Raw genomic sequence first — 12,635 nt, 5'->3', positions numbered from 1 at the left:
TAAGAGCACTGACTGCTCTCCCAGAGGTCCTGAGTTCAATTCCCAGCAACCACATGGTAGCTCCCAACCATCTGTAATGAGATCCGATGCCCTCTTCTGGTGTGTCTGAGAACAGTGACAGTGTACTTATATATAATAAATAATTCTTAAAAAAAAAAGGGCGATTAAAGACTGGATGGAATGAAAGTGAAGGTGGAAACTTAAAGGGATTAACAATAAAAATCAATCAATTAATCAAACAAGAAAAATCGAGTGAGTTCCTCCTCCCCTCTGCTTGTCCCCCTCAACCACCTTCTTTCTTCCCCCTTTCTCTCTCCCGTCTGTTTCTCCTCTTGCCCCTTCCATTTTCTTTGTATATCGGTCTAGAGACCTATTTTGAGAGAGGGTGGTTTGGAAGAAGAGAACACTTACCTTAGAACAGAATGCAGCTCGTTGATGCTGAGAGAGGTCTCAAGAGTCTCCAAAGTGGAGGCTGCTGGCTAGGCACCATGTCCTAGCTAGCGCCCGCTGGCTGGATAACGTCTTTCAGCATAGGATCCGGTGGGAGACTCAGTCAGTTCGTATCTCCTGGATCTGAAGAGGAAAACGTGGTTCATTTGCATCTTCCTTATTAGAAAACCCAACTGAAGCTTCTCGATTACCGGCCTGATTACCAGCCTGGTAGCACAATCAGAAAGATACTCCGTTCTGTATGTTTGGCACAGTGCCCCCTCGTGGTGAAATGTGGAACTAAATACAAAACTTGAAGCCCCTGTAGGCAAAAGAATATAGCACATCATCTGAGTTAGGGCTACTGTTGCTGTGATGAAACAACGTGGTCAACGGCAACTTGGGGAGGAAAGGGTTTATTTCACTCACAGTTCCATGTAAGGGCTCCTCATCCGAAGCACCGAGGGCAGGAACTCAAGCAAGGCAGGAACCCAGAGGCAGGAGCTGATGCAGAGGCCACGGAAGATTGCCGCTCTCTGGCTTGCTTACCCTGGCTTGCTCAGCCTGCTTTTTTTATAGAACCCAGAACTACCAGGCTAGGTTGGCTCCACCCACAAAGGGCCGGGCTCTCCCCCATCCATCAATCACTAATTAGGAAAATGCCTTACAGCCTGATCATACGGAGGCATTTTCTTAATTGAGACTTCTTCCTTTCAGACAACACTGGATTGCATCAAGCTGACCTAAAACTAGCCAGGCACCCAGCTTTTACAAACACACAAAAGCCTCCAGGACTGAGGACGTGGTAGAGTTCTCAGTATCAGATCAAAATATTTTTATTCGCTGATTGCCTTCATATAGACTGTGCTTTGGTCACTCAGTCCTCCCTAGTCCTCTCTCTGCCACCCCTCTTCTTCCCCCACCCCCACCCCATCTGTGTTTAGTGAGTCAAGTGGGCAGAAATGCCAATCTTATGAAATTGTACTTGTGAAGGATAAGGGGAAACACAACTTTTCTTTTTACTCGAATAGTGTGCACACTATCTTTTTAAAAGGAGACATCTTTTTCAGCAACTCGTTTTTAGTAGATACAGAACTGAAGTTGAGGCATACACCAGCACTCAGAGGTTGAGGATGGAGAGTCTAGGAGACATCGCGAGGCCCTGTCTCAAGATGAACAAACAGACATAAAGTCAAACAGAATGGAAGCAACATATTGTCGTCATTACTTTATAAAATATTACAACTGTATGCGTACTTGTATGATGTGTGTGTGTGTGTGTGTGTGTGTGTGTGTGAGAGAGAGAGAGAGAGAGAGAGAGAGAGAGAGAGAGAGAGAGAGAGAGAGAGAGAGTGTAGGTCAGAGGAAAACTTCATGAAGTTCACTTCCCAGTGTGTGTTCAGAGGTGACCGCAGGCTTTCAGACCTGCACAGCAACCGCTCTCACCCACTCAGCCCTCTCACCAGCCCTCTATTGGCATTTTTATCATAAAGGGATGGATACTTCATCAAAAACCTTTAGTTCCGTCAAACCACGTACCTGCACCTAACAAGGCCTAGCACAGAGTAATGTGGCTGGCAGCTGGCAGGTTGACTCACTCATAACCTGTGCAAACCTGAGTAACTATTCGTAAAAACAGGAACAAACCTTTAGAGAATAACAGTAAAGTTAAAATGGCAGCTTCAAGCGTTAAGGTTAAAGCAAAAGAAAAACAGGATGTGGCCCGGCAGAAGTCTAGGAGAAATCAGTCATCCCACCGAGGTGAGGAAGGTGAGAGGGTCATGAAGACAGCATGGCTTCTTAAACCCTAAAATGCAAACAGGGAATCCAGAGGTGTTTGGGGAAGATTCTCATTCAGCTGGCCTGGAGAGGGGCCTAGGACTTTATATTTCTGACATATGCCCCTGGAGATGCCTTGAGTCCTTCACACTCTCAATGCGGCCTGTCGGGCTGTGTTCAGCAAAGCTGGAGTTTGCTTGAAGCTGCTGGTTATGTGGAGAGACAAAGTACAACATTCGTGGAAGGCGGGTGGATTGACATGTCTTTTCTGTTTTCTAGCTATTCCCAGATCACCAGTCACGAGTCAGTTAAATTGGATTGTAGAAGCATGCATTCATTGAGTTGACTCTCGGATCTAATAATCTTTTAGAGAGATCTCTGCTCTGCTGTTCCTTAAGGTCAAGTGACGGCAGCATTGAGAAGGGACGTGAGAACCATCCCATTCAACACTGGGATTTGATGGGAGAAAGAAGTGTAGGGCTGTAAATTGATGTCTTTTGGCTCATAAAGTCACCACTGAATTAATCAATACCCCAGTTACGTTCCCACTCTGCCTGGGAATAATGGTTATTTCCAGAAACAGAATGTTCTGTTAGAGGTAATTTAATTTCTTTCTTTCTTTCTTTCTTTCTTTCTTTCTTTCTTTCTTTCTTTCTTTCTTTCCTTCCTTCCTTCCTTCTTTCTTTCTTTCTTTCTTTCTTTCTTTTTTTTTTAAAGATTTATTTATTTATTATATACACTGTCACTGTCTTCAGACACACCAGAAGAGGGCATCAGATCTTATTACAGATGGTTGTGAACCAGCATGTGATTTCTAGGATTTGAACTCAGGACCTCTGGAAGAGCAGTCAGTGCTCCTAACCGCTGAGTCATCTCTCCAGACCCTAGGGGTAATTGCTAAATAGCCTTTTGTCTTATGATTATCCCCAATTAATCCGAATTCCAGATTCCATTCCTGTCTAGGAGGAGTGTCAAGGATGCTTCAAGTGTACTGCCATTGGCATGCTCAAATGTCGCTTATGTGCCATGTGTGGGTATATCTTTGTTGTGTGTTTATGTACCTGTGTAGATAGGTGTGTGTGCATGTGTGTTGCACGTGTATATGGGTGTATATGTGTGTATGTGTGGTGTGTGTGTATGTGTGTGTATGTGTATGTGTGTGTATGTGCACCTGTGTACCTGTGTGCATGTGTGCTTATGGAGCCCAGAGGGTAACCTCAGATAATCTTCAAGGGCTATACATCTAATCTTTAAAACAGGGTCTCTCCCTAGCATGCAGCTTGCCCAGGAGACAAGGCTGGCTAGCCAGCGTGCACCAGGGACTCACCTGTCTCCACTTCCTCAGCATTAGGATCACTGGTGTGTACCACTATGCCTGACTTTTTGATTTGGGTCTTGGGGATCAAGCTCAAGATCTCAGGTTTGCAAAGCGAGCAGTTTACTGACCACACCATGCTTCCAGCCCTGTGTACATCTTTAGGAGGCGTCTCGTCACATGCTGACCCAAGTCTTGGTCCTGACTTTACTCCTCAGCTCTGCGGTAACGAAAGGATTGGGAAGTCTCTGAGATGCGTGGGAAGGCACTGAGAAGTGATGTGGAGAGGAGAAGCCTCTTCTTGGATCTTGGCTCATGAAGCAGGGCATTCACGGTCTTCTTGATATCCCCACCCTCAGAGAGCCTTGTCTACCTTGCAGTGATGGTCTGTATTCAGAGCAAAGAGGAGTGAGAAAAGGAGCCTGACATTGGGCAGGAAGCTGAGACTACTGTGTATGACTCCTGATCGACTTTTCTAGCCAACCAAGTGCTCTTCACCCATCTGAGCCTCGGGTTTGCTTTTCATGCCTCCTTCCTCAGAGTGATGAACACATTGCTCCTTTATGTGTTAAGACTTGGGATCTTTCATTCCGCCCTTTGTTATTAATTGTGTGCCACAGTTTTCTCGTTCATACTAGATCACAAGCCACATCATATAGGCAAGCCCTTAAGGGTCGGCTCTCCAGTGCTTGGTTCATTACATACAAATATGCATGCATGTATATGAATTAATTGTGTGTGTGCATGTGTGTATTGTGAATATATGTGTGTCTCTGTGTGGAAAGAATAGCATTGGTTGTAATTTCTTTTTTTTTTTTTTCTTTCTTTTTTTTTTTTTTTTTTTTTTCGGAGCTGGGGTCCGAACCCAGGGCCTTGCGCTCTTGGCAAGTGCTCTAGGTTGTAATTTCTTACATGCTGTTAACCTTGTTATCTATCTATCTATCTATCTATCTATCTATCTATCTATCTATCTACCTATTTATCTATCTATCTTTGTTTTTTTGACATAGGGTTTCTCTTTGTAGCCCTGGCTGTCCTGGAACTCAATATGTAGACCAGGCTGGCCTTGAACTCAATCTGCCTCCCAAGTGGTGAGATTAAAGGTGTGTGCCACCACCACTTGGCTAAACCTTAGTTTCTTCCATAGGCTCTCTTCCTGGTCTGGAACGCCCAAATAGGTTATGGTGGCTGGCCAGAGAGTCCCACAGAGCCTTCTGTTTTTATCTCCAAAGTGCTGGTATTATACGTATACAGCCTGCTTCCATTTTCATGTGAAAACTTTGCATGGAACTCAGATGATTGGGCTCGCAAGGCAAACACTTTACCAACCAACCTATCTTCCCGACCCTGCAAATTTATTTGTACAGAGGTTCATTTACACGTTTCGTTAATCGAAAGGAAATAAACCACACAATTGACAAATAATAAAACACTCACGGAAACTCTTTACTGTCAATCCCAATTAGTCCTTTGATTCTCATGAGTCGCTGTCACAGCTGCTGTTCATAGCCATGGTTTGTGGCAACCTGCCGGTTTCAGATGAAGAATGGATGTGGTTCTCATACAGTTGTTGATTGATGTTTTTATTCACAATAACCAAAACAGCAAAGATACAGTAAGCTCCACTTCCCTGTAACACGAATGATCCCTTGGCTGTACTCAGGGACGGTTCCTCGATGTAGATGGATGTGATCTTCAATATGTACTCTTTGCAATATCATGGCTGCATGAGGGACACTCACTGAAGTACAGTGTGCAACACTAAGATTTGCTCAGATGCCCTATTAAAATAGTCAGTCACACCTAGACTTAATAGCTGTTCATGACGTCCATGGTGGAAACCCCTTCCTAAAGGCAATTTATCAGTATGAAGCCACTGAAACAGAGTTAGAAAGAAATGAACCCTGAATTAGCCCTCCATTGTGCCTTGTTTCTCCACATAGCAGCAGTATGAATCCCAATGGAGATGGTGACCATGAAATGTAATGAAACCAGCAGACTAGGCCTCCAGTTGTTGAGCTACAAAACATTAATATTTTAGCAGAAAATTGTTACCCCTGGCTGGCATGTCCAGATATGTAATTGAGGGTATTTCACTAAGCTCATCTCTTTCACACCTATATTTTATACAAGCCAGCTTTATACGAGTCTATGCATCAAGGTTGGTAGGGTTTGTTGGTCTTCAATTACTGGAAAATCTTAATGGATGTTTTGGGGACTTGTCTATTGGGCATCTGGATGGGGAGGGGACACATTTACAAATAAAACTGGGACTGATGTACAGTGGGACTCTGCTCAACTTCCCCAATAATTCTAGAGGCAAAGCCCCAGGCTTAGCTCTGTGGAATCCAAGTATAAGATGCTCCCTTACTATGCCTATCCACTGAAGAACCATCTTCTGTACCCTTTTTTTGAGAATCTTTGAAAATCCAATGCTAACACTGTTCATGCTCATGTTTGAGGTATCGAAGCTCAGAAATATGAGTTTCTCTCCCTCGACTGTATAAACTAATGGATGACATTTATTAGATTTGGGGGCTCAAATCCTCTTGGAAACATTATCATCTGCATTTAAGACATATTGCCTTCTCACGTTAAATCTCTCACTGCGGTCTTCCGATTTAGCTTATCATTTATCAAGAAAAATATTTGTTATTGTGCACATGAGTGTATGATGTGCACGGGTGAAGGTCAAAGGACAACTTAGTGGAGAGCGGCTTCTCTCCTTCCACTTCTAAATAGGTTCTGAGTTTGAACTGGGGTCGTCATGTTTGCACAGCAAACACCTTTATCCATTGAGCCATCCTTCTGGCCCCTAGTTAATACTTTAGTAAACTCTCCTACTCAAGTATGAAGCCTCTGTCAGAGACCCCTCTTACCCAGTTTTCTGTTCTCTTATCCAGTGTTACATGTAGGCCCTTTGGGAGGCAGGATTTCTATTGTGTTTTTTCCCATTTATCTGCTCTTGTTGGCCTTCTTCCTCCTGGGAATCCCTTTTGCAGAATCTGACCCCTGGTGGTAGACCTAAGAGAAAGAGTAGGTCAAAAGTGGACTCATCCAATTCTTTCTTTGCAGATAAAGAACACAGTCCCCATGGAGCAAAGGTTTCAGGTTCTTATAAAATGTGAGGGAAAAAAAAAATTCAAGAAATCAGCTCTCTCCTTTACACGTGGTTTTCTCCACGAACGTTTGCAGATCAACTCAGGGCAGCTGGCTTCCGTTGTTTCATAGTCCTTGACTTCCCCTCATCAAACCCAGATTTCTCTCCTTCCTTTTGAGAACCTGGGGCCCTCTACAAAGTGAAATTGATATTGTATCTTCGATAAACACTTTATTTTTTTTTTAAAATCTATAGTGCTGTGTTTGCAGGAAAACATATCCTTACATATGTTAATTCAACTGACTAGTGTAAGTGGTACTTGCAAATGAAATAAAGTCCTTGAGAAAACAGCTACTCACCCTACTCTATTTAAATATAGATGCAAAATCTGCACAAGATTGACTACTAGTAGAAGTAAAAAGAAACAGAAGATACTCACATAAAGCACAATTGCATTAAGTCAAACCTGTTGGATCTGCCTTAGCAACAGACAACAACTGGATTTGTAGATATGATATCAAATCACTCATTTGAACACAGATATCTAAAGATTCAAAATACCCACAAATTAGTGAGTCTCTCAGCCCTCATAAAAGAAGCTTTTCCCCCACCAAATAATGATCAATACAGAGACCCACAACTGGTCAGCATGAAAAGAGTAAGAGTAAGGGGCCATATGTCACGCCCCTTCCCTCAGGGACCATTACATAAGAGGAGGGAGGAAGATTGTCAGATTGGTTAGATGGATACCGTAAAATGCTATTTGTTGGGCCTAATAGTGTAAGTGGACACATGCAATTACATCCCTACTGTATATTAATATGGTATTCAATCTCGCATCTATGTCTTATTTCACCCTTGGGTAGGCACAAAACATTACAGCATATTGCAAATGATCATAACCCAGGCTTACAAATCAGTAGCATAAAGAAGTTCTGATTATCTCATTCCTGTGACCTGTTGGTGGAGGGAGTAGACGACAATGGGAAGAACGTAGTAGAGAAGACAAAAAATACAAAAGCAGGAATGATCAGGTCCCAGAGAGACAATGTATCCACTCAGACAGGGTCAGAGAATCGGATATTTCTCCAAACATTGATGTTTGTTATGAAGAAGTTGAGCCCTGTTGAGGTGGGGGGTACTAAGAAGAATCAAAAACAGGGTCAAAACTATGGTCTCCCCAAGGAAATGACAGCAATCAAGTCGTGCTCACTGAAGGAGAGGGGACAACAGGGTGGTGAAGCAATAGGGTGGTGGCAGGGTTGGGATCATATAGACCTTACCTGACCTATAGGAATTGGGCTTCATCCATTGCACACTAAAGCGTCAGTCGTGTGTCAGGTAACAGGAAAGCCCAAGACGTGTCCTACTATGCAAGATGTCCTAGCTTCATTTCTGTTGGTGTGATAAAAATAATACCCTAAAGAAAAGTAACTTAGGGGAGAAAGGGCTTATTTTAGTTCATAATTCAGGCCACAGTCCACCAATGCGGGGGCGTCAAGGCGGCAGGAACTTACACAGCATGCCGTGTGGCATCCATATTAAAGAGCAGGGGAGAGGGTTGCAGCTTGGTACTCAGCTATCTGACTCTACTCTCATAAAGCCCAGGGCTCCAAAGCAGGGAGGGACCCTGCCCACTTCCAGTCTGGATCTTTTCACATCAGTTAAAGCAATCAAGACATGGTACATGCAGCCACCCTTGCAGGCCAAATTGCTTTAGACAACCCCTCACCGAGCCCTCCTTCCTGGCTGATTCCAGATTGCATCAAGTTAACAATTAGAACCAATTATCACACAAAAACTAATTAGCAAAACAGCCAACTAGTACTTTATGGGTTGTTCTTGATGAAAGGGTCTACACTGTGGGAATGGAACCCTGAATTGGGGGGGGATCAGATCTTCTGAAATAACCCACCTTTGGCTCAGAAGGGATGTACAGTCTTTCGAGCCCAAGGCTGTTGGATAAAATGACATTTGAAAAATCATTTGTTACAAAGTGCACTGAAGATATTCAGCAGCCCTGTTCAGAGAAATGATCTCTCTGAAACCGACTGTAATTGCCTTCCTGTCGAAGCTCCATAGATATCGATGACCAATATATCGAATGCAAACTAGAATTTCTCTAAGAGGCTGCAAGAAATGATGAAGAAATACTTTTTTTTTTTTTTTACTGAATCACTGTGGCAACGTCTCACAACAATCTTTCTACACTCGTACGCACATCTGTATGCAGACATGGAGCTGCGATATTTATGCTTATTAAGCAAGCAAAAATAATTCTGTATTTTAAATGACAAGACTAAACTGGTAACTGGAGAAGGTTGATGGAGCATAAATAACCTTGCTCGAATTTTATTTGTTATAGACTTGTATATGTTAGCTTTAATCTAGAGAACATGGCTTATCTTTCTTATGCCTTGCAAAGTAATAAAAATTCTACTTCAAACAATGTATTGGAATAGATAGCTGCATATTTCTACTAAACCTAGCATGTAACCAAGTGACTTACTTAAAAAAAAACAAAAGCCCCCCCCCTTTTTTTTGTAAGTTTAAATTCTAGACCTCAGGAAGAAGTTGGGTCTTTTTTTGTTTTGTTTTGTTTTGTTTTGTTTTCAAGACAAGTTTTCTCCTATAACAGCCCTGGCTAGTCCGGAACTCTCTTTGTTGACCAGGCTGGCTTTGAACTCACAGAGATCTTCTTGCCTCTGTCTTGTGAGTACTGGGATTAAAGGCATAGATCACCGTGCCAGGCTAGTTGGGCCATATTTTAAGCACGACTTCTGAGCTGTAGGAATTGTTACATCGAACTTTTAAAGTTTTATTTTATTTTTTATGTGTTTGAATGTTTTGCCGCATCTATATCTGTGCACCAGGTGTGGCCTCCAAGGAGGCCAGAAGAGGGTGTTTGATCCCCTGGAACTGGAGTTACAGGTGATTGCTAGCCACTTAGTGGGTAAGGAGGATTGAACACAGGTCCCTCTGAGAGACCACTGAGGTATCCCCACACTAAATTTATTTTTATTATTATTTTTGTTTTTGAGATAATAATTATTTCTCCCTTTCCTTTCCTCCCGTCAAACCCTTTTCTACACCCCTTCTTTCTCTCTTACAAATTCATGGCCTCACCCTTTCGTTGACATGAATATTTATTCCTAAATGGAACCTGCTTGGTTTATAGGATGTAATTTGTGTTTACGCTGTCAGGGCTGAGCATTTGGCATTTGATAGCCAACCACTGTGCCAACCCTGGGGAAGCCTATTTCTCAGCATTTCTTGGTTACCTTTGGCATCGAGGTTTTATGGTCTTTCCCCTGTCCTTTTTGGTGTGTCATCCTGGTTAAGCTCATGTTGTGGTAGTCATGTTTGTTGTTGTTGTTGTTGTTTTAAGACACATCTATTCAGCCTCATGATCAGACTTTAGCAATTCACAGCACTGGTGAAAAAGGTCTACAGTAAAACCCTTCGTTGGAATGCTTTTCACTTTCCACAGGACAGAAACTAAAATAACCTGTTCTACAATTAGTCACAGATACACAGTCCTGGAGATTTTGCCCACACACACGAGTGTTGTCTAAAACATGTCTTCTTTGTAGCAGCTAGGCCCTGCCACCACTGTGCTTGGCTGAGTTCAAAATCTGTTGTAACCTGTAGCTTTCCGGTCACTTCTCTGGCTCTCCTCTCCTGCTAAGCTTTGTTTCCTGGCTGTAATTAGAACCTCCTGCCACTGCCATAGCTACTGCTGCTGCTGGAACCTCCATAGCCACCTTGGTTTCCTGGTTTAGCACAGTACTGGCCTCTTCCACCATGAGGGCCAGAGCGCCTGCCTCCAAAGTTTCCTCCTTCGTCGGTCCAGAATTCTAAGACCGATTGTTATAATTGTCAAAATCATTGTTGTTTCCACCACCTCCAAAATTGCTTCCATCATTGCCAAATCCATTATAGCCATCCCCCTGCCACCATATCCACCACCACCATGGCTGCCACCAAAGTCACCATGACCACAGAAATTTCCTCCGGAACCAAAATTGTCAGTGCCACCAAAACCGCCTCCACGACCACCACGGAAGTTTCCGGAGCCACTTCGACCTCTCTGTCTGGATGAAGCACTGCCCTCTCCTGCTTTGACAGAGCCTCTTTTACTTCACAGTCGTGGCCATTCACAGTGTGGTATTTCTGAATGACGATCTTATCCAGAGTCATGGTCATCAAAGGTGACAAAAGCAAAGCCCCTCTTTTTCCACTGCCCCAATCAGTCATAATTTCGATCATTTCAGTTTTCCCATACCACTCAAAATAATCTCGTAGGTGATGTTCCTCAGTGTCTTCCTTTATGCCACCAACAAGGACCTTTCTCATAGTTAAGGGGGCACCTGGTCTCTGAGACTTTTCCATGCCACCACTAACTCTCTTAGGTCCCACCCACCTTGTCTTGCATTCATGGTAGCATCCACTTCCTCCACAGTGGCGTATGGGACAAACCCAAAGCCCCTGGACCTTTTGGTGTTTGGATCTCTCATTACCAAGAAGTTGGAAGTGTTCTCCATTGCTCAAAATTGCTCTTCAGACTCTTGTCGGTGGTTTCAAAGCTCAGCCCTCCAATCAGAAACAGCTGAAGTTATGTGTGCTGATGTTTCGGTATTGCCCCTGCATTGGTCTGCGTGTCTCTTTTTCTGCCAGCATCATGTTGTTTTTTATTAATATAGGATCTTTAACCAAGTCAAATATACATCCACAGTCCAGACTTGGATCAGTAGACACAGCCTATACACTATCTCACTCTCCTCCATCCTCTTGATTTCGTTTCTAGCCCAACCCACCACACATCCTTTCTCCTGCACAGTTCTGAACATATCTGAAAAAGAAGTCTGCATGCCCAGATCTCATCACAAAAATGCAAATAACACGAAAGATCAAGCCAAGCTTGGCGCAGTGGCTGTATCATAGCCAAGGAGGTTTATCCGAGGCACCATTATTATTACTAATGCAAACGTCAAGCCAATATCTTCTCTCCAAAATCCACCAATCCTGTAGAAATGCTTGCCAATGAGAATTCATGTGCGAACCCCAGGGTACAGAATCCAAATGAATAATCATAAAGTTCATCAAAGAATTCAAGATTTAAACAAAGCACAAAGAAATCAGGGAGAAAGACCTTAAAGAGAAACTCCTCAGGGATGCCCAAGAAAATGCAAACGTAAGGCTAATGGAAGAGAAGAAGAAAAACCTGGGTGGGTGAATGGAGTTCAATAAGGAGACAGAAACACTGCAAAGGACCCAAGTAGACGCAATGGAACCTAAAAACCAACACCCCCAACTGAGAAACCTCAAGGAAAGCCTCACAAACAGAACGAATCAAGGAGCAGAGTATATCAGGACTCTACTGAGGCTATGAGGTGCTCACAAAAAGGGACCTACCATGACTGCCCTCCAAAAGACCCAACAAGCAGCTGAAAGAGTCAGATGCAGACATCTACATGAACAGAAGCTGCTGACCCCTCTGGTTGAATTAGGGAAAAGCTGGAAGAAGCTGAGGAGGAGGGTGACTCTGTAGGGGGACCAGCAGTCTCAATTAACCTAGATCCCCGAGATCTCTCAGACACTGGATCACCAACCAGGCAGCATATACCAGCTGAGATGAGGCCCTCAACGCATATACAGCAGAGGACTCCTGGGTCTGGGTTCAGTCAGAGAAGATGCACCTAACCCTCAAGAGACTGGACCCAGGGAGTTTAGAAGTCTGGTGGGGTGGATGAGGTAGGGGACATCCTTGTGGAGATGGGGGAGGGGAGTGAGGGGAGGACATAAGGGATGTGGAACCCTTAGGGGGTGGACCAGGAGGGAAATAAAATCTGGAGTGTAAGAAAAAATGATAGAGGATTAACCAAATAAGCCAGGAGTGGGACAAATGAGCAGTACAGGAAAAAACAAAAACAAAAACAAACAAACAAACAAACAACAACAACAACAACAAAACAAATCGAGAGAGAGTCATGCAGAAAATGGCTCTCCATC

The 12,635-nt window shown here is 43.5% G+C and overlaps 1 pseudogene; it reads right to left on the bottom strand.

Annotated features, from left to right (window-relative positions):
* Positions 1 to 10,253: 10,253 nt before the first annotated feature.
* On the bottom strand, positions 10,254 to 11,155 carry LOC116884027 (annotated as a pseudogene).
* Positions 11,156 to 12,635: the final 1,480 nt, after the last annotated feature.

The sequence above is a fragment of the Rattus rattus genome, chromosome 14, assembly GCF_011064425.1.
Source record: "Rattus rattus isolate New Zealand chromosome 14, Rrattus_CSIRO_v1, whole genome shotgun sequence".
Taxonomy (NCBI): domain Eukaryota; kingdom Metazoa; phylum Chordata; class Mammalia; order Rodentia; family Muridae; genus Rattus; species Rattus rattus.
Note: the sequence above shows the minus strand (reverse complement) of the source record. Positions and strands in the feature narration are given on the sequence as shown.